Source organism: Ochotona curzoniae, unplaced genomic scaffold, assembly GCF_017591425.1.
Source record: "Ochotona curzoniae isolate NIBS_2020 unplaced genomic scaffold, NIBS_Ocur_1.0 contig_66, whole genome shotgun sequence".
In the NCBI taxonomy this organism is placed as follows: Eukaryota; Metazoa; Chordata; class Mammalia; order Lagomorpha; family Ochotonidae; genus Ochotona; species Ochotona curzoniae.
Window position 1 is genome coordinate 26,914,291 of NW_024466512.1, and position 19,567 is coordinate 26,933,857.

The 19,567-nt window shown below is 40.2% G+C and overlaps 1 pseudogene; it reads right to left on the reverse strand.

Moving 5' to 3' along the window:
* Nucleotides 1-46: 46 nt before the first annotated feature.
* Nucleotides 47-19,247, reverse strand: LOC121164307 (annotated as a pseudogene).
* Nucleotides 19,248-19,567: the final 320 nt, after the last annotated feature.

Consider the following 19,567-nt stretch of genomic DNA (forward strand, 5'->3'; position numbering starts at 1 on the left):
ATTCACATTATGTACAAAGAAGGAAATTAGAAAAATAACTCAACAATTAATAATGCTTTTATTCTGGACACTTAGGAAAGAAAGAATTCTGAATTATCAAATACCAATCATCTTCCACTATTTGACAGTGATAACATATTAATAACTCAACATTAGGCAGGGATTGAAACATGTGTTGGTCAATTCAGAAATTACAAGGTACTGGTTATTGCAATCATACATTTATGAAGGACCCAGAAAACTTCCTAGTGGAGAGTAGATCTAGAGAAATGAGGACATGTCAGATTACACAACATGGAAGAAACCGATGCTGGAGGAATGAATCCAAGGTTCCTGGATGAGGACAGCTGTAGGTAACAGCACATCCAAGCCCCCTGATATGCCCTCCTTAGACAGGAATGAAGCTGAGCTTGTAAAGGCGGGGCACACGGCCTAATCCACTAACAAGTGGAGTGGTGTCAATGTCCTTTACATCAACATAAGGCTTCAGGGTAAAGTTCTGTAAAATGGTGGTCAGGAACAGAAACAGCTCCATGCGGGCCAGGGCCTCTCCAACACACACTCGCTTTCCTGAAAATAAAAAACATGGAGGATTTTTCGACCAAATATTGAGTCTGAAATGATCAAAAGAAGTATTCAGTGCCTAAGTGGTTAATGACTGAATTGACGGGTAGAAGACAGGCTAGCTGAGAAGATGATTGGTACACACATGGAAAGAATAACGAACACCTGCTATATATATAGCCTCATGTAAGATCTGGCAACTCTCCCTCAAAAAATGCTTATTCACCATCAGCTTCGTGTCACACATTTAATTAACTATTACCACAATATAACTACTCTGAGTTTACATGAAATTTTAAAAGACATATATTGTGGATAGTAGGATAGAGTAAGATGGGATTATTGAAGGGCATTCACACATGAACATGAAAAAAATTGATCAAATGGAATGTAAAGCTAAAATTATTAAAGTTCAAGAACTATTAAACCTATGAGAAGTGTCCCACATTGTGATACAATGAAGTATTGAAGAAAAGTCCTACACATGATTAGCAAATATTTTGATGAAAATAAACATTGTTAAGTCTACCTACTTTATGTTACAACCCTTTAAAATTCAGGCAGAGGGCCCAAATGATAGCCTAGTTGCTAAATCCTAGCCTTAAATGCACTGGGAACCCATACACACACTGAGGCTCTTGTCCTGGATGCTCCACATCCAATCCAGCTCCCTGCTTTGGGCCCGGGTATGAGAAGAAGATGGCACAAAGCCTTAACACTATGCAACCACTTGGAGGATACAGAAGATGTTCCTGACTCCTGGCTTTAGCTCAGCTCAGCTCTTGTAGTTGCAAGCGTTATACCATTCACTGAGTGAAACAATGGACAGATCTTTCTGTCTCTCCTTTGACTGTGAATCTTACCTTCAAATAATTAAATAATTCATTTTAACAGTTCCGCAGAATATTCAGCCAACTATTTTCTGTCTACCAGGACAGTGTATAGCCATGTGGTTCACAAGACACACTGTCCATTTTAAACCATTAATTATTATTAAGGTCATATCTGATAAGGGTCAAAAGGGTTGTATTGGTCTTTCATGATCTATTCCCAACTATTTCCTCGATTATGTTTAGCATCCCTCCTTTAGTGTAAGCATTCTCCATTCAGCTCTAGGATTATCTTACCCTCATCAACATTGCGAACCCTGCATTTCCAGGCTGTCCCATTATCTAAGAAGCTCTTGTCTCCTGCTTCCCTTTGGAACCTCTATCCCCTGTCTCATGTCAGTGAACTGAAACCACTTCCTCATCTGCCACCTCAGCAGCCTGTTTCCTTTCTCAAAGCACTCATCCTGATAGGTTGCAATGCTCTGGCTACTCACCTCCTCCCTCATGTGAATGTAAGTGTCTTAACAGCATTTTATGCATCCTGGGATACTACCTCCCTGAAGTTCTAGGTCAATCCTATAGCAGGGTGTGTTAAACCACTGCCTGCATCACCTGCTTCCCAGAACAATGCTAGTTCTATTCCCAAACACTCCACTTCTGCCCATTTCCTGCTAATGTTCCTGGGAAAGCAGCAGAAGATAGCCCAAGTCCATGGGACACTGCATGCATGTATAAGACCCTGTTGGAGCTCCAGGCTCCAGGCTTTGTGCTGGCCAGACATGACTCTTGAAGCACTTAAGGAGAGAATCAATCAGTGGAGGATCTGTCTCTCCCCACAGCACCACATCTCTGCTGTCTCCCAGTCTCTGTAGCTTTGTCTTTCATATAAATTAAAAATAAAGAAGTCCCTTAGATTCATCAATTTGAGAACCTTCACCAGAGTACATCAAGTTTATCAACACATGTACCACTCTCATGACCAATGAAGAAAGTTTAAAAAAGCCTCATTCTAAGAGAAACTTCTGTGTACTAAAGTATATCTACACAAGAATTCAGTTAGCACATACCACAGGTTGCTCACTTTGGAAGAACTGGTCACATCCAAAATACCCTACTATTACAGTTTTACAATCATTTGTATGAAAGACACAAGGAGTGAGATTTCTGATCACATTCAAGCAGCACATCTATTATTTCCAGAACTAATCTACTCATGTTTACACAGATTTCAAATGTCTATTCTATAACCTGTTTTCATTGGAAATAAATTGTTTACCTGTTGAGAAAGGCATGAAGTAGTCACTTTTCCTAAAGTTGCGGCTCTTGTCCAAGAAGTGGCCAGGGTCAAACTCCTTTGGGTTGGGGAATTCTTTCTCATCAAAAAGTACAGAAGTCAGTGATGGAAATACTGTTGTGCCCTGTATAAAACAGACAGGGAAACTGAATCCTAAAGAAGGCAAGTAATGGGAAGAAGGATGGAAATCACTTCATAAATCTGTTCTTAAAGGAAGATTTATACCTATGAAAGTCAAATAAAATAAAGCAATAGTGGTGAAAAATAAGTCATCTTCCAAACATTGGGACATAAGTACAGGTTGCAAAAGAATCTCTGAGTTGGAAAATTCAACATATAATATCATGAATTTATTCCAAATTGATCTAAAATTATATTGCCACTCTGATAGAAGTCCTGAGTGTTGGAAGTTGATAAACTGACACATTTAACACTTATGTGGAATTGTAAGCACCTAAAAGTAGAGAAAACTAGAGAAAAATCCTAGATGTGTAATGGAAGCCTTTTCCTTTGAAGATTCATCTTAGTGTATTCAAAACACATACTTACAGAAACAGAGCAAAAATAGTAGAGAAGGGAGGGGGCAAAGGACAGAAAGACAGAGAGAAGCTTCAGCCACTGCTTCACTCTTCAAATGGCCACAGCAGCAAAAGCTGGTTTGGATGAAGCTGAAAGCTTCTCACTGCTCACCTGTGTGGGAGCTTGGACCTACAACTTGGGCAATCTTCTCTGTTATGCCAAGCGCATCAGCACGGAGTTGGAGCTGAAGTGGAGCAGCCACAACATGTGTTGCACATGTGAGCTGCTGACTAACAGACTATGCCACAACTCGGGGCCTTATGCAGTTTTCATAGCTGCAAACCACAAAGGCACAAACCAATCTACTAAGACAACACACTTAAGAGGTTCACACAGTTCTCAGGCTGTGGAACGGAATGGAAAATTGAAACCCTTCCCTGTGTTGGGTAACTTTACAGATTTGTGGTACAGTGGAAACAAACTCACCTTGGGGATGAGGTAGTTTCTGAATTTAATGTCACAAGTCGTTGTATGGGGCGCACTATTAGGGACGAGGTCGATGTATCTCTGGATCTCATGCACAACAGCGTCCGTGTAGGGCATGTGGCTCCTGTCCTGCATGCAGGGGCTCCGGTGTCTGCCGATCACACGCTCAATCTCCTCCTGCACTTTAGCTGAGAAGACACAAGGGAGGAATCAGGGACTAGGATCAGCACAGCCCACGTCTCACAGCAGGTGAGGGCTGAGTGAAGCAGGAGGCAGGTGTCCAACAGCCCTGAAGATCAGAGTGCACAGAAAGCATCACTGTAGCAGATACAGGAGCTTCATGGGAAATTCTTCCTCTGAGAAACTGGGCTTGGACTTTGACTGTGTTCTATGAAAACACATTTATCTTTTTCAAATATGCATACATTTATTTTGATTAAAGTAATCCATATAATTCATTCACTTGAATATAATAATAGTCTAGATTAAATTTTTAAATGAACAAAAAATCTTTTCAAAAAACAAAAGAATAATGACACTTAGGATATGCTAACTATTATATTTTGAAATTTAAACAAATATTTTGTAGGACACTAATGAATGTGTGTGTTTAGTGGGCGTTTCTAACTGTATTTACTCTTTCATTTGCATTTATCACACAATTGGCTGCATTGAGATACTGCAGAAGATGCTTCCAAAAGTTGTGCTCACATTTGTATTGGTTTTGATTAAGATGCAGTTGCCCATATTATGGGATACATTGTGATCATTTCATGCATGTATTTCATAATTCAGGTTAGTTTACACTTCACTCACCAAGTATTTTTTAAATTTCCAATTAATATTTTGTCATTACACATATTCATGGGATATCAGATTTCTATATAGAGGATGTCCTGATGAAGACATTGTTCTCTTTGGGCATGACTTTGGGTTAGCACCCATCAACCTCCCCTCTTCCATTTGTTTATAAGTACATAGCAAGTCCTCATGCACTGTACTCATCCATTCTGCCACACAGCACCAGAGCTTCAATCTCTCACAGCACTGGGGATCCCCTCATCTGCTCTATCTGGGTGAAATGAACCATACAGTATTCCCCAGGAGGGATTCTCATCTGTGATTGAGTTATCATACTTTGAATGGAGTTATGATCCAGAAAAAAAATGTAATCCAATACACAGAAATAAAATCTACTAAAGACAGGGGAATGTTCATTTAAAAAGAAAAAAACACATGGTTTGTAAAAGATAAAACTATAGCAGAATTAATTTCTGGACTTGAGTGGCTAGGTTCATAAAACCCTTAAACACACTACACAACTACATACAAATATATTTAAATTTCACTAAGGAAATTTTCTCCAGTCAATTTCCCAAGATTCTGGAATATACAGTATTATTAAAAAAAAAACAGCAAAATAAAACTTTCACTATTGCAATATGATCTCTCAGCTTTAGAACACTAAATTATCAAATTAACATAAGATCTCTGCAAGACTAACAACCATTTGAAGTGTTCTGCTCTCACTGAAAAGCCAGCAATCAGTCCAGGGCACTCCAGGAAACCTGTGCCTGTGGCAAACACCTTTGTGTCACCACATGCTTTATCCACAGCTGTGGTCACTGTCCTCAGCTTTATGACGTTGACTACTGCTCTCATGTCCTCGCTGTCTCAGTCACACTCCCTGTCGTGCACAGTGCTCTCATCATTATCCCTTCATTGGAGCTGCACAAACTGCAGCTGCCAGTACAGAATCTCGAGGAGGAAGCCTTGCTGAGAGAAACAAGGTGCAGGCAAAGGCCGAGCTTCCCAGGGTCTCTGCTGACCCTGCCATGCTCCATCCCGGTTCTCATACCTCTGACCTCAGGGTGCTTCAGCAGGAGCAGGAGCCCGTATCTCAAGGTAGTGCTGGTCGTCTCCGTTCCAGCAGCAAACAAATCAATCACTGTGATCAACAGGTTGTCAATAGTGAATTCACTCTGTGGATTGTGCTTTTCCTAGGAATTAATTGAAAACTTGATATTGTGCCAGCACATATCATCACACTCAGCTCAAGACAACTCAGATTTCTCTAAAGCGCACAATTAAGATGGAAAGGACAATATTACAACACTCTCTTCTGCTGGATCTAGACAACATCACGTTAAGTGAAATCAGTTAGACACAGAAAGGCAATCACTTTATGTTCTCACCCATAATTGAAAGCGCAAATCCAAACCAAAAAAAAAAAAAAAAAACTTGATATGAACAATGCAGGACAGATGGAGAGAATTTGAGTCAGCATTGTGTCTTTGATATTAAAACAATTACCTAAGGTGCTGGCATCCCATATGGGCAAAACTTGGCATCTTGATAAAAATCAAATACAATCTGATTCACAAGCAGACCTGTGGTCTGCGAAAGTCTGTGGAGGGTGACCATACCTGCATAGGAGATGGTGGATGGCAGGTCTCTTCTCTCTGTAACTTTGTTTTTCATATATAAACAATCCAATCTTTATATTTAAAAAAGGAAAAGAATCTGGGTGTGATCCACATATCAGGACAAGTATGTCATGTTAATGTGGTTAATGTTAATAGGAAAAGCTGGATATGGGAAAAGATTGTGGCAAAAATATCACAAAACATAACATGTTACTAAGAGGGAAACTGCCTAGGGATTACAAAAATAATTGGAACTACCTCACAGCTTTTGTTTTACAGATTTGAAACTATTCTACTATTAAAATATTTTAAAATACTGCAGTAAAACCATTTTCCTGCATGTGAGCTGGGTTTAGAGAAGGGCCAAATCAGGCCTGGCCACTGCATGCACTGGCACATGCAAGAGCCTGGACAAGTGCCAAGTGTAAGGGCTCTGCTGCAGTATCCATTGGCAAGTGCCAAGAGAAGATACAAATTGTGTCACACCAAACCCCTATAACACATTAGAATGCAAGATCTGGGATTAGGAGACTGACATAAGAAAATTGCAGACCCTCTTCTGCTGGACAAGATCCCTGTTGGTAGGCACAAGAGCCAGGAGGACCAGGGTAAACAAAGCAGCAACACCCATTTGCGTACTTGTGGACTGGAATATGTGGTGGGGTGGGGTGTGCTGAGCTAAGTTTCAACACCTATAGGTGTATGCAAGAACCTGAATCAGATGTGGCAAGAAAAGGACTATTCTGATGTAAATTCGGCTTCACACAGGATCAGAGCTGGTAATAAGTGGGTTGGAGGTGACTGGGGAGTGACCACAACCACATTGTAGTTCCCACTAATGCATGCAAGGGCCAGGTTTCTGGCAGGCTGAGTTGGATGCCCATAGGTTGAGAGAAGATATGGTGCTGGGGATGGAACAGACCAGGCCACTGCAGTTACCAAGGTATATATAATCTGAAGCAAGTGACAGATTAAACTGGACTCTGTATTAGCTGGCACATGGGAGAACATGGGGTTATCATCTTAAGCAAACACATCTGAGTTTAAGACCAGGAGATGGTTCGGATGTCACTCTAGAAAAGGAGTGTTTAAGCATCCCTAAGAAGACACTCGAACCAAGTGTAATGGAAAAAAACTTCTGGTCCCTGAATCCATTAGATTAGGTTTATAGGTGCCAATTTGGAAATAAATAACTTGAGACACCCTCAATGCCAGATAAAGTTACTGTGTTACAGGATGTTTTTAATTGAACTTTCATCTATGTGTTCAGAATCAAAAAAAAATCTTAATTCAGAGTAATGAGTCCTTAGTTGAAAAATATAAGATATATTGAAAAGACTACAAATTTCAATCTATGAAACCAATACAATAGAAGCTCTTCAAATTCCAAATAATCTACACATGTTCTAAATACACATAAATTTACAAATTAATCTCCAGCAAGACAAAGCCACATAAGTTGATAAACCACAACAACAACTGAACATATCCACATAAAACAGGCAAAAAATGCTGTGAAAAACCAGGCATCAATCCCATCCCATGCACTGTGTCACACAAGCCAGAAGCACACCCCAGCACTAACTTTCTTTCAGAGAGGACAAACTTTTAGACCAAACACATAAGGATCTAACAGAAAGCTGCCTATCACATATTTCATAATTCTCTAACTTAGAAGTGGTGTTTCTCTAAACCAAAGGAACAAGTAGAAGTTTTATACAGATGCACACATGCCCAATGGATTCATTCTCCATGAGTATCACAGGACCAAAATATGAAGGTCCAAATTTCTCCTTTGTGAGTATATGTTGCCAGTGATGCCACGGCAGACAGGAGAAGGTATGGAGAGCCCGTGTCAGGAAGCTGACAGGCACTGCACACAGCAAAGCACTGAAATCCTGAGCAGAAGCCTCATGATTCCCCAGACTTGCCCTAAGTACTCCAATGTATCTAGAGAAATACCCTTTCATCCTGCAGAGGACTTATGCAGGCACTGACTGCCACATGTTTGTGAGTCTCCTGTATCATCAACTACCTGTTTCTACAAGTGCCTGGGCCTTCTCATTCCCAATCCTCCTTAGGTCACAGACACCAGTCATACAAATGCAGGGGGTCCATATCAAGCAGTGTCCCCCACACAGGGATAACAGAGCTTTCAGAGCATGAGTGTAGGTAGTTTCTACAAATCCTCTCTCTGGAAAATGGAGAATGGAGAACAGACAGCCACTCTCAGCCCCACTGGGAGGATACATGATCTGGAATGTGTATCTAACCCTGCATGTACAGCTGCAGCTCCACAGTCCGTCTTCTACCTTCACTACCTTGTAGCACTACAGGACAAAGCACATCCTCACCCCTAGTGAGCACTCGAAACACAGGCAACAGCTGTGAAGAACATGAACTTCACATGGCGTCTCAGAATGGCTCCCAGACGGAGGGGTGAGATGCTCGTTATACACAAGGCTAATCTAACAAGATTGGCAGGAGCAGTTCTGTTATCTAATGAATAGAAACTATCACAAAGAGTCCAGGAAAATTATCAATAGATATATCTGATCCAAAATAATAACAAGCTCTATCTCAAGACATAAATAGTACGGAATTGGAAAGGACATCGGAAACTATAAATCCATTAAACCTAAACTCAATTCATGTCACAATTAAGTTGTTTAAATGTAAACACAGAGTTTCAAAAATAATTTATGGAAAATGTAATTCCTACACACAAGTTAACTCAGATAAAACTGTTAAACATTATCAAACGACTCACAGTAGAACGATATACTCAAAAATTGAAAGAAAAGCAAAAATGCTTTTTAAAAAAATTTCCCCAACAATATTCTTGAAAAATGACAGGGAGAAGCGAGCATTCAGATGGGGTTATTTGCCACTTCCAACACTTGAGTAGTAGGGATCAAAGGACAGCTTGCTACTACTGTGTTTTCCTTTCAATACACTCAAGGAGGAACCAGCGATAGCTCCATTTGTTGGATCCTGGCCACCCACACTGGGAACACTTAGATTGAACTTCTCACTGCTTGCTATGTCCTGGCCCCCTCCTGAAGGGAGATCTGTTCTTTCTCTCCATTCCCTCTTCCTTCTAGCGTCACAGATACAAGACCAAACATTCACCATCAATGGAAATAAAAATTAAAATCACAATGAGATGTCACCTTTACCTGCTAGAAGAGATATTATTTTTAAATTAAAGAATATCATTGTTGACAGATGTGGGAATATTTTGAAAACCCTTTGGATAAGAACTTTACCATCTAAACAGTTTTAAAAAGTATATTAACCCAATTGAAATGAGGAATCAAAATGCTTGGTATATGCTAGCAATGAAGGAATCTCAACTGAACTTGAACTGAGTCACGCAACACGGTGGAGGAATCTACCATGGGGGGAAGGGTTTTGGGAGGGGTGGTGGGAATCTCAGTACCTATAAAACTGTGTCATATAATAAAAAAAAAAAGAAAGAAATGAGCCAGCAAATACAAAATCTCTATCTACCTATCTCTAATCTATCCACCTATCTCTCCTCTATCTTTCTATCTCTTCTCTCTCTCTCTCCATGTTCCTGTCTTTCTGTGTGCCTGCCTTCACATAAGTATAGTAAAAACTTAAACTTGCAGATCTTCAAGAAGCATAGCTAGATTAAATTTGATATTCCATTATCCCAAAATTTGTAGGATAGAAACAGGGTCACATTCACTTTATGTTTGCTATTTTGATTTTTTTAACTTGTTTGCTATCCATATTAATCCAGCTATGTGCATTGCATGTGACTTCAGATAATTAGTATCTAAAACAAAGTCCATATATTCTGTTAAACAACTGAATTTAACTCTTCCATGATACTTAGTCAAGATCCATAAACGCAGCTGGTAATTACATTCCTAGATAAAAAACAGCTCTGTTCCGAGAGCTCCAGCAGCAGCCAGAGCACCAGTGCCATCCAGGTGGGAAAGGAATTCACCAGGAGTTTGGGAAATGAACACAGGCAAAGAACTGCCCATTTGGCTAATCTGTTTTACACGACCATGAGCAGAGAAGGAGCTCCAAGAGGCAATGCTGGAACAGGGTGGATCTGACAAGCCAGACCATCACCAGTACTGCATCAGGCAACAATTCATAGGGTGGGGCAGAGAATGTTAATCTGGCCAGACAGCCAAGAGCACACTCATTTCTGGCACACTGCACTGATCCACAGGGAAAGCAGTGCCAACTTCACGTCTTGCAGGTTCATAATGGGTTTGTGTGGAACCCAGACCTAACAGCTAGTAGCCCCAGAGCTCTACCAGTGCCACCTCAGGTGCCATTTTGTGCACTGAGGCAATGGCTAAGATAGAAGGGAAGAACAACAGTAAAGTGTACACGAAGTAAACAGTAGCGCTCAGGCACCATTTGTTCATGGGGTCAAAGGCTGTGGGACTGCAGGGACAACACTAAGCTTGCAAGCACTAAACTAGGAACAAAATTACTTCTAGCTCAATGCATTGCACTGCCCTCCTGAAGAAAACAGTTCCAATGTGGCATTCTATAGGTACCATCCAGAATAAGTCCGGGTGGCACCAGGACATAATGGCAAGAAGGTATAGGCAAGTTTAGCACCACCTAAAAACACAGTTATTTAGAACAGCTGGTGTCTCCCTAATCCTGGACACTGCTTGAACCAGAAGCGGGAGAATGACTGTATAAACGACAGTGTGGCCACAGCACAGGATCACAAGAGGTGGAGAATGGTAAGCCAGCAGCTGGAGCTACAGAGGGAGTCAGTGTCAGAAGCCTAGCACAAGAACCCACTCCTGAAACTTGATAGAAAGAGTGGCACAACTACAAATGGAGATTTAGTTGCCAAACTCAATCAATAAGGTTGACCCATGCACCGGTGGGTAACACAGCTTAGAAACCATTCCTAAGGAGATGGATCTGCTAATCAAAACTGAAATGACCAAGAACAAAAGAAGAGACAAAGACACAATGAATATTACTGAAGATTCTCCTGCAAAGGAGCAAAAGCCTCCACCACCCTCAAAGTTAACTGAGGAAGACATCAATAAAATGGGGGATAAAGAATTCAAAACACTTGTTATAAGGTTTTTTAACAACAATGAGTAGCACATACAGGAATTTAAGAAATTTAAGGAATATGTCACACAGGAAATAGCAACACTGAAACAAAATCAAGCAGAACTATTGGAAATGAAAGGCACAATAGAGCAAATTAAAAATTCAGTGGAAAGTCTCAATAGCAGAATAAATGAGGCAAAAAAAAAAGAATCTCAGATTTTGAAAATATTACTTGTTACAATGGAGAAAAAGTCGAAAAGTTGGAAGAACTGGGTCAAGCTAAAAAAATTATTCAAGAATTAAGACATTGTTAAAAGGCAAAGTATAAAAATTACAGGAGTTCCAGAAAGTGCAGAAAGAAACTGGGTTTAAAGCTGTATTCAATGAAGTAATAAAACTTCCCTATTATGGAGAAAGAATTGAGAAACAATATCCAGAAGGGACACAGAACTCCCAACAGAATTGCCCAAAGGTGATCTTCTCCACGACACATGGTAATCAAGCTCTCTTCAGTCAAACATAAGGATAAGATCCTTTAAATGTGAACATGAAAACAACCAAGTGACGTATAGTGGAACCTCAATCAGACTCACAGCTGATCTCTCAGAGGAAATGTTACAGCCCAGAAGAGAATGGAGTGACAATTCTAGATTCCAAAAGGCAAAAAATTCAGCCCAGAATAATCTACCCAGCAAAGCTTTCCTTTGTATTCAAAAATCTAAGCTTTTATTTGTCTTTTCAAATATCTGTTGCTTACGGTAGACACATCTCACTAACAAAGATCAGTCGAAACTGAAAGTGAAAAGAAACAAAAAGATATTTGAAACTAATCATAAGGAAAAATGAGCTGGTGTAGCCATTCTTATATCAGCTATTATGGACTTTGATGTGAAAAAAAAAAACATTAAAAGAGGCAAAGAAGGACACAACATAATAATCAAAAGATCCATCAAACAAGAAGAGATCCCCATAATGAATGTATATGCACCCAATGCCAGGCAGTATATTTTAATAAAAAATATTAAAAGATTTAAAGGGAGAAATAGACTCCAATACAATAATAGTGGATACCTTAATGCTCCACTAACATCGATAGACAGATCGACAAGACTGAAACTCAGCAAGGAAAAAACAGAACTTATCCAGACACTAGAGCAAATGGACTTAGCTGATAGCTAACAAACTTTTCATCCTATAGACGGAGAATACACTGTTTTTTCTCAGTTCATGGAGCCTTCTCCAGGTTACAGGCTACAAAACAAGCCTACTTAAGCTTAAACAAGAAATCCTTCTGGTTCAACATATCATGGCCACAATTTATCAAAAGTTTAATTTTTGCTTAATGCAGTGTAGTATCAATTAGATGTACATTCTCAGGGTCTTTTAAGTGTGATAGCTTTGTTGTTTTTTCCCTTTCATTGCATCAGATTTATAGCCTAAAATCATAACACAGGTTTTATCTTAAAAACAAGAATGGAGGAATAAGCATTAGGTAAATTTTAAGATTACACTTGGGAAATATTCCCAATCAGGAGGGTTATTCCCAATTCCTACTGCTCATGTCCCAAATCACCTGCTACTATTACCTTCCTAGTTATGTGGCCTGCAGAAGAAAACAGGTGCTGCCTCAAGTACTTGGATCCATGCATCAATGAAAAACAATTCAACTGTGCCCAGATTCCTGACTTCAGCATGCACACATCTGGCTGTTGTGGGCAACTGAAGAGTGAGTCAGAGGATAGACACTCTGTGTCTATCTGACCCTGTCTGAGCCTTACCAGTTCTCTGCCATTAAATATGAGAAAAAAAATTTAATTTAAAAAAGTGCAAAAAGTATTTGAGAAAATCTTGAGCTTTCACTTGTGACTGATCTGAGGTTTAGTTTGATCAACAAGTTAAGAGTGAGGTTAGGAGAGCCCCAACACAACTCCTGTCTTTATTTCCTCTTTCTCTTATTTTTCTTCCTCCCTTCCTTCCTTTCGTCTCTCCTTTCTGTGGAAGATCACCCCTAGATCTCTGTCTGCCTAGTCCATGTGGGAGGCCATAGGCACATGGCCTAGTCTCCTTGGGATAACTCTTGAGTCTTGGCTAACTCCAACCTGGCCTGTACACTGGGCATGCAGCAAGAGCAATGGCCTGCACCCAGTCTCTTCTCCGCCATTTGACGAACTATGCTAGGACTTCCTTGGTAAACAACTCTAGGAAATCAAATGCTACATTCATACTGCTTTTCAGCATGTAACAAATTTGCCCTGAGACACAGCTTCCTGTGCTTCCTGGCCTTAATTTCATTGGCAGGTCCAGAGAGACAGACATAACTACTAGTCAGTCACAATGTCATCGTTGGTTGGGAGAGGACTGTCGGGACAGCCCTTCTTCCTGCCCCCTTTTCGTACCCAATATAAGCTTGTGACTTCTTTCAAATAAATGGACATCCCGTACCACCAGTTTGTCTCTGGTGTTTTCTGCTGCAGAAGAATGCTGTTGCCCCACACTTTGGTGGTCTGGAGGCCTGCTAAACAGAAGACCTATCTATATTCTTTCTTTCTATCCTTCCTTTCATCCTTCATTCCTTCCTCATTCCTTTCCTTTTTCCTTTCTTCCTTCCCTTCTACTATTGTGGCCATTTAGGGAGCTAATCCTTACATGGAAGATACTTTTCTATCTGCCTCTAATTCTCTCTGTAAAATCTGCTTTTCTGATAAAAAATAAATAAATCTTTTAAAAAGGAAGAATAAAAGTGCAGAGGCTACACTGCAAGGTACAATTCTGAGCTTGTCAGTGAACACAAGAAATGCTTCATTAGAAAGAGAGCAACTTCTGACCTGAACAATCAGGGAATTAACAATCCTGAAGTTTTCATTGAATTTTTCCATCAAGTTAAGAAAATCTGTGTCTCTATAATCAAAACGGCTCTGGAATATCACAGAGCAGATCACATTGCACGGAGCAGCACCCAGGATAAAGGTGGGGTCACACGGTGAGGCTAAAGAATGAGAAGCATTTTTTTTTATTAACATTGTATTATGTGAAACAGTTTTATAAGCATTGGGGAGTCCCCCCGCCCCTCCCACACCCCTCCTCCCATAGTGGATTGCTCCATCTTGTTGCATAACCACAGTTCAAGTTCCGTTGAAATTCCTGCATTGTGAGCATGTACCCAGCATAAAGTCCAGCGTCCTATTGTCCAGATAAGTTCAGTGGCCTCTTGGGGAGACCTTCTCTGGTCTGAAGGTAGAGCCAACAGAGTAAAGTTCCAGTCAGTTAAAACCCCCAACAAAACATCAGCGTCGATATACAATGTTATGGGGTTAATTGGTATAGTGTTGAGTGAACAATATGTTAAAAAAAAAAAAAAAGTTCAATTCTTCCACACCTCTGGGTTTAGACAGTATCAGTGACAGGTTCAGAAAAGTAACATTCAACCCAGCATAAGTTACAGGTTAAATCCAGGCAAACATTAGATGAAGCATTTTTAAGCACTATTAGAAAGGCCATACAAACCTCATACACTTTGAACTATGAGACACAGGTGATTTTAGAATCTAAAACAGTAACCATTTACAAATTACCTGATCAGCATCATCTTCAAAGTGCTGAGAACAACAGAAAGGACTGTTGACCTCATCCCTTATTGAATGACAATCTTCCAGCTTCAGGAACACCAATGCCAGAGGAAACATCACAACCTCTGTGCAGGACTCTGACCCCAAGTCAATGTTATTTGGAGGTCAACGGGAAAACCTGAGAGGCCACCCCTAAAACACCTAATAACTCAAGTTATAAGTACAGTTATATTTACCCTGAAAACGAATAGTCAATTAGGCACAAAATGTTAGAGACCCGTTATACACATTCAATACTTGAGGGAAAATGTATGTGGAAATAGTGCAGATGAACACTGAGAGAAAGGATTGACATAATTCTGGCATTTGGTAGAACAAATATGAGCAGCTAACATCCATGGAAGCCAAAGAAATTATTCAAAAATATTGAAAGATTTATTTGCCTAAAATTAAGGTAGAAATCTTTCCCTTGAACTGACGTGGCAAACACCACAGGTAAATTGTCTTTGAACATTTGATATAGAAGGAAATGTACTTCCTGCCTAAGAAACAATGCCCAGGACCACTAATCAGGCTGCACACCTTTTCTTTGCACTAAGCCTGTGCTCTGTGGATTTCTAGATTATTGTACTACAAAGCATCAATGGAATACTGTGTTGCCATAAATTTTTCACATCACCATCAATTTCATCATTTTACATACAAAAAATAATGCAAAGGAAAGTTTTATGTCTTGTTTTTTTATAAGCAACATTGAAAGAATTTGTTACAATCAAGATATCAACAAACTTTTTACCTAAAAAAAAAAAAAAAAACCACAGAATTCACACCATAAATATAATTAAAGGTGATTTGATTCAAGAGACTGTAAGGAAATGATTGTGAATTAAATAATAGAAAACATGTTTTGTTAACTGCTCTGGTCCAGTTCCTTTTAAACTGAAACACACCAGGGCACCAAGTTTTCAATAACAATTGTGATTTTAACCTGGAAAATGAGTATTAATTGGAGGTTATTCATTTGAAATATTGTATGTGTATGTATGTGAGAGAGTATGAAAAACAGAGAGAGAACCTTTTTTTTCAACCTCTTACTTCACTGGCAAGACAATGAAAAATGAGAGAAGTTTGAATTCCAAGAAGGTAATCAATGCACTATGACAAGCACTTCATAGAGGAAGGCTGGTTATGGTGGGGGAATAATTAGCATAAATGACCAGCATCACATCAGCTGCTTTGAAACGCCCCTGAGAATTTGATTTTCCTGAGATGAGAGGAGGCCAGAAAGACAGGAGATAATGGGTCTGGAAAAGAGGGAGGTGCTCACAGTTCTTCCAAAGGAAGAGACCTGAGGACATGTGGGGTGGCACCAGGTGTGGTTGGGAAGGAACCAGGAAAGCAGGAGCCCAGCATTTATATCAGCCTTGGTGGGAAGGAATGAGGAGACAAAGCGGTATGCTTGTACATTTCTGGTTCAATAATTTGCATAGTTTTAAAATCTCTGGGCCTGATCAGGGCAGTCGGGATTCCTTAGCAGTTCACTTCTAGGAAAATGTTGGCTTGGGTGTGAGTTGAATAGATGAAACATTTGAAAATAATAGGCTCTAGATAGGTTCATCTGTGTATCAAGATGTAAGAACTATAAAAATAAGTTACATAAGCAAGGTAACTAATAATATTAAAAATCCCTACTGCTGTGCCTTGGTTATACTTCCCTGATAACCAGACATGTCCCAATGAAAATACATTTTCCACTGGTCTGTGGGCCTGGTAGCACTGAGACATTTTCTACCAGGTAACTGCTTGGCTGATGGCCAGCCACTACTATACAATCCTGTATAAAAAAAGCCAGGGCTTGGGAATAGTGGATCAAGCCAATGCCTGTAGTGAGTTCTTGCACTCCATAAGGTGTACTTAGAATCCAGGCTACTCCACTTCTAATCCAACTGCTTTCCAGAATTCCTGGGAAAGAGGCAGAAGAAGACCCAATTGCCTGTTTTCCTGCATGCATGTAGAAGACTTGGGAGAAACTCCTGGCTCCTAGCTTATTTCAACTATTTGGGAGGAGAAACAGTGGATGCAAGATTCCCTCTCAATCTGTAATTCTGCCTTTTAAATAAATAAAATAAATCTTTTTAAAAAGAGAGAGAGCCAGCCCTTGCTGGTTACTAGTGCTACGCAATCACCAATGCTACTGCTCCCAGGCTCCGTTCCAAACACACCCTGCTCCTCCAGGGAGCTGACAACCAGGAAAAGTTGAAATGGCAAGGCTATCACTGGAGAGGACATGTAAGGGTCACCCACCGTTGGTTTTCCTCAGCTCCTCCACAAGGCAGTGGGCCTCCTCTTGAACTCTCTCCTCTATGCTCCTCTTCCCCATGCCAAAATTCCTCAGGGTCACAAGTGAGAAGCGCCAGGTGTGCTTCTATGTCTTTCCATTGCTGAAAATAAGTCCTGAGAAGAGAAATGGAAAGCTAAGGAGGATTTCAGGAGAGGAAAAGGAAGCTGGCATCTGAAAATTCAGCAAGTGGCGCCCCCATGACCATTGTCACCACCAACACAAATTAGCACATGTGTGAAGACACATACAAAGGCACACGTGTGAACACATCTGTGAACATGCAAACATGTGAATGCATGACAATGAACATCTGCATGTGAACACAAACATAAACACACATGTAAACACACACGTATGAAAACTGACCTAATCCTTTATTAACTTTTTCGTTCAGTGGAGGAATATTTCTTCCAGGAAACTACTCTCCAAGGTCAATTAGCGCTTCCTTCACTGCTTCATAACTGTGCATCACCACAGTGGGCTTCATGCCCAAATACACAGTGAACACAGGACCATAGACTTTAGACAGCTGAGGGAGGAAAGAAAAATTCTCACTTGGTTTACATTATGTGCATCACTGAGCTTGTAGGAACACCTTCCTGTCAATCATCCTGTTCTGTCAATTACAACACCAATATTCTGGAAGTTATGCACAAACGTGCTCAAGATTACGACACCTACATACATAGTGGCTCCCAACACCCAGACTACAACAGGAGAAATCAGTGTCAGATTATCACAAAATAGTCAAAACCAAAGCAAGGATTCTTTGCTTTACTTCACAGAATAAAAAGAGAGAGCATTTAAAGATTTTACAATTTTTTTTACCCATGACTAATACATAGAAGTCTCACGTTTAAATTGTAGTTTGGCAGACACTGACGCCTGAGACCTTATCAGGATTCAGTGTTCAAGTCTGAACCAACACACAGCAGCAGTGCCACACTGCTTCAGATTACCTCAGCAGTTAAATAGCAGGTGTCCACATTTATGCTCATGCAATAACCCTAATTTTAGATCTATGGGTGCTAATAACACAGAAAGAGGGGCACCACTGAGGCAGAGCAAGAACACACAGACTGGCGTAAAGATAATTTGACTCCTACTGTGCATTCTCTATCAAAGACGGTGGCTTTGTGCAGCTCTGAAAGCATTCCATTACCACCCAGAAGACATTAACTCATTCTTTCTTTTATTCATTTGTTTTGAAGAACTATAGAATATTCCTGGAAATCAGCAATAATTTGCTTCTCTGTGGTTTAATTCTCTTGGTTCTCAAAACAAAATACAAAGAATAAATAAATACTAGATGATTTTTTCACTAAAATCAGCAATCACAAAACACTGCATTGTCATTGACTTTTAGGATACAAAATCTTTAATAAAAAAAAACTGTGAAACAAACAAAAGCACTAGATTTTATGAGTCTGACTCCACCTTAAAACACTAAGGTCTCTGGCCTAGTGCAATAGCGTAGTGGTTAAAGTCCTCATCTTGCACTCACCGGGATCCCAAATGGGCACTGGTTCTAATCCCGGCAGCCCAGTTTCCCATGGAGCTCCTTGCTTGAGGCTGGGAAAGCAGTCGAGGACAGCCCAAAGCCTTGGGACCCTGAACCCACGTGGGAGACCTGGAAGAACTCCTGACTCCCAGCTTTGGATTGGCACAGTACCAGCCCTTGCGGTCACTTGGGGAGTGAACCATTGGACGGAAGATCTTCCTCTCTCTCCTCCTCTCTGTATATCTGCCTTTCCAATACAAATAAATAAATCTCTAAAAAAAAACACTAAGATCTCTATACTAGCCAAATGCAATAGTTCATTCATCTACTTCTGATACCAACACATTAATAATTTGAATTATAGGTGAAGGTTTCTTTTAAATAAATTATTTTAATTATTTGCCTTAAGCAATATATTATCATTAACACCTGAGCTTAATTATTAACACAAATTACCAGGTATAATAACACATACTTACTTTAGTTAAGGATTTGGTAAAGTTCTTAAAATCTATCTGAAGGATGTTGCCAAGAACTGGAAGAGGAGTGGGACCAGGCGGTAGGCTCCCTCGCCCATGGCTCTGTTTCCAGAGTGAGAAGAGAAGCAAGCAGGAGAGACAAAGCACCAGCACCACCGTGGGATCCATGGAGCCTCCTCTTCTTCCTAGACAAGAGGGAGCAGGCAATCACAGGCTTTTATAATGAATCACTGCTCATTACATATACCTTGACCTATATCCCAACCTGTGGGTGCGATGCACCTTAACAGCTTTTTCAAGTGAACTTCAGCCCAGTGATAGAGACAAAAACAAGTTGCCATTTCCCCTTGTTTTGCTTTTCATTGCTTCCTGTTTCATTGTTCCAACTCAGAAGTTCTGGTTCACCAGGGTATGCTGGGGCACAGACACTCTTTTGTAGTTCTAATGGGCAGTGGTTCTAATGGGCAGCTAGAATTGAGAGACAATGC